The following is a 4106-nucleotide window of genomic DNA, read 5'->3' as shown; positions in this document are numbered from 1 at the left end:
ACTAGAGTTAGCATAGTGTTAGTGTTAGGGTTAAGATTTGGGCAAGCGCTAGGTTTAGGCATAGAGTTAGGGTTATGGCTAGTGTAATGTCTGGGTTTTAGGGCTGGGGCTAGGATGAGTTTCAGCTGTAGTTTGGGTTAGGGCTAGATCTAGGGCAAGTGTTAGGGTTAGGGTTACAGTTAGGGTTAGGTTTAGGGCTAGGGCTAGTGCCAGGGTTAGGGTTAAGTCTAGGACTAGGGTTAGTGTAAGGCATAGGGCTAGGCTTAGGCTTAGTGCTAATGCTTGAATTATTGTTATTGTTAATGTTAGTGTTTGAGTTGGAGTTGTGTTGTGGGAAGTGTCAGGTATAAGGTTAGTGGTAACCGTAAGTTTAGTGTAGGGGTAATTGTACGTTTAGATTTAGGGTTAGGGTTAGGGATAAGGTTATATCTAAGGCTATGGTTATGGTTAGGGTTATGGTGAGAATTAGGCTTCATGTTCGGATTAATATTAACATTAGTTTTAGGGTTAGGGTTGGGGTTTGTATCATGAACCTTAACCCAACTTTAGCTCTAACCCTAAACCTACCCGAAGCCCTAAATATGCCCCTAGCCCTAACCCTAATCATATGCACACCCACTGTAACTGTAACCCTAAGCCAACTCTAACCCTAACATAAAACCTAGTCCTAGCCCTAGCCCTAACAGAAACCCTAACATTAGCATAACCCTAACTCTAAGCCTAGTGTTAACCCAAACCAAAACCCTACGCCTATTCCTAGACTTTCCATTGTCCCCACCCTAAGTCACACACGACACTAACATCAGACCTAACCCTAATCATACCCCTAGCCCTAAAATCATAACCTGTCCCGTCCCAAACAATAAAAATGTATCTAGTTATATACTTAAAGAGAATCCTAACTCTAAATGTAATAACTAAACTTAGACTCAAGCCCAGCCCTAACGATAACTCTTGCCATAACACTAACACTATCACTACACCTAATCCTAACTCTCACCATAACCCTACATGTAATCCAACACTAACCCTATCCGTAGCCTTTGCTGTAGCCCTAAACCAGTCCTAACACAAACACCAGCCCTATTCCTAATCATATACTTACTGCTAAACCTAACCTTAACTGAAACACAAACCACCTCATCTAACTCTAAGAATAACCATAACATTAATCCTAGCCCTAGCCCTAAACATAACCCAGCCCTAGCACTAACCCTAACCATACCCCTACCCCTACCCCTACCCCTAACCCTAATCTGTACACTAACTCTAAGACTAAACATAACCCTAACCCTAACATGAACACTAACAGTAAACATAACCCAACCCAACACTAACCCTAAAGCTACCTTAAGCATAAGCCGAACCCTAACCAAAACCCTAAACCGGGCCACAAATTTCACCCTAACCAGAAGCCTGATCCGACGCTAAACAAACCTAATCTTATCCAGACCCGAAACCTAAACCTTACCCTAATCAGAAGGCAAACCTCAAAATAAAGCTAAGCCTAAACCTCACAATAACCCTAATTCTAACCCTAACATGAACACTAATCGGAACCCTAACCCTAAACAGAATCATAGACCTAAACCGAACCAGAACCCAACCCTACCCATAAAACTAACCCTAACACTAAGATGAACACTAACCCGAACCCGAACCCGAATTCAAAGCCTAACGCTAACTCAAACGCTAACCCGAACCCTAACAACAAACCTAACGTGATACTGACACCAAAAACTAACTATAACCCTAAAACAAACACTAACCCTAACACTAAAACTAACGCTCACCCTAACCCTAACCCGAACCAAAACATAACCCTAACTTGAACTCTAAGCCAAAACCTAACCCTAACCCTAAAAATAACCCTAACCCAAACACTAACCGTAACCATAACGCTAAGTCTAACACGAAAAATAACCCTAACCGTAACTCGAATCTGAATCCTAAACTTAACCCAAACTCGAAGCCAAACCCAACCTGAAACCAGCCATATCCCTTATCCAAAACTAACCCCAACCCCAGCCCTAACCTTAAGCCTAAAGCTAACCCGAACTCTAACAATAACATGAACCCCAAACTTAACCCAGACTCTAACCCGAACCTTACCCCTAACCCTAAAACTATCACAAACACAAAGCCGAATCCGACCCTGACACTAACACCATCAAGAACCCAAACCTTAACTCTAATCCTAATCCAAACACTAACCTCACCCTAAGCCTTAACATAACCTTAACAGTAAGCCTAATCCTAACCGTCCCAACAAAGCAGAACATAACCCTAACCCTAACCAGAAAATGAACTCGAACCCTAGCCATAACCCTAACCCAAAAACAACCCTGACCTTAAACATAACCCTACACTTAACATGAAAATTAACCCTAACCATATCAGCAAACCTAGCCTGAACTGTAACTCTAACCCTAAACCTAATCTTAGGCCGACTCTAACCCTAACCCTAACCAGAACACGAACCTGAACCCTAAGCCTAACCCTGACTTGAACACTAGCCCTGACACTAAAACTAAACATTACCCTAACCCGAACCCTATTGCTAAGCCTAACCATAACCTGAACTCTAAACATATTTCTAACCCTAATTCTAACCCTAACCCTAATCCAAACCCAACACGAACCCTAACTCTAACCCTAAACCTAGCCCTAAATCGAACCCTAACGCTAACCATAACCTTAATCGGAAACCAAAACGTAAACCTAACCCTAACCATAACCCTAACCATAACCCTTACCCTAGCCCTAACCCTAACCCTAAAAGAAACCTAAAGCTAAAGCTCAGCATTTTTCGAACCCAAAACCTAATAATAACCCTAATCCGAATACTAACCCTAACCTCAGCCTAACCCAAATCCTAACACTAACCCGAACGCTAACCTGAATCTAACCCTAACAAGAACCCGAACCCAAACCCTAATACTAACCCGAAGCCTAACCCAACCAGAATCCTAAGCCTAAACTGATATTAAAACCAAGCCCTGACCCTGACATTAACCCGAAAACTAATACTAACACTACACCTAACCATAACCCTAAATCTAACTCGAACCCTAACACTAACCCCAACGCTAAACTGAACCTGACCACTGACACTAACCCTAACCCTTAACTCTAAAACTAACCCTACACGTAAAACAAATCTGTACCAAACCCAAACCCTAACACTAAACAGAACCATAACCCTAATGCTAACCATAACCCTAACCCCAATAGTAACAGAAACCCTAACACTTACACTAACCAGATGATAACCCTAGGCTAACTGAACCTTAACCGTAACCTGAAATCTAACCCAAACCTGGCAATCAACCATAACACTAACGTCAACCCTAACCCTAACACTAACCTAAACTCAAAACATACCATTAACGCGAATCATAACCCTATCCCTAACTAGAATCATAAACTTAACCCTAACCAGAAACATATACCTAAATATAAACCTAACACAAACCCGAAAACTAAACCAAACCCTGAAACTGACAGTAACTGGAAACCAAACATGACACTAACGTAACACTAAGAGTACCCCAGGAAATGGCTCTGGGGAGAAAAGCATGACGAAGGGCACGTGTGTTGCCTTCTGTTTGAATGCAGATGTGCCAGGCAGAGGGCAACAGGATGGCTGGATCGGCTCAGCTGCTTTCTCCAAAGGAGGCGGGACAACCAGCCAAACATCCTACCTGGGCCAGGCCACTTCCAGAGGGGACAAAGTAAAGAGGACATAGCCCTGGGGATGGCTGCCAAGTTTGCTGGGGCGTGTGCTGGGCCCCATCAGAGGAGGAAGCATCCTGGCAACGGGTGTGCCAGACGTGAGATCAGGAGGCCTCCCACACCTGGGTCCCTTTCCTGCCCAGGCCTCACAAGGGAGGACGATGCTTGTGGCAGTGGCGAGTGGGGTGGGGCTGCTGGCTAGCCTGCCCCGGGATGTCCCGGGAGAGGGCGCCTGGGGATGGGCTGCCCCTGAAGAGGTCTGAGGGACTGACCCAGCTCGAGGCAGTCGGGGGCAGAGAGAGAATCCCACTCCGCCCTTTCCCTTAAGTTTCTTATGGCTTGCCAAACAGTTAACAAGACAGGTTAGCAAG

This window comes from Diceros bicornis, unplaced genomic scaffold (genome assembly GCF_020826845.1).
Source record: "Diceros bicornis minor isolate mBicDic1 unplaced genomic scaffold, mDicBic1.mat.cur scaffold_96_ctg1, whole genome shotgun sequence".
NCBI classification, from domain to species: domain Eukaryota; kingdom Metazoa; phylum Chordata; class Mammalia; order Perissodactyla; family Rhinocerotidae; genus Diceros; species Diceros bicornis.
The sequence above is the reverse complement of the archived record's forward strand: the minus strand, read 5'-3'. Positions refer to the sequence as shown.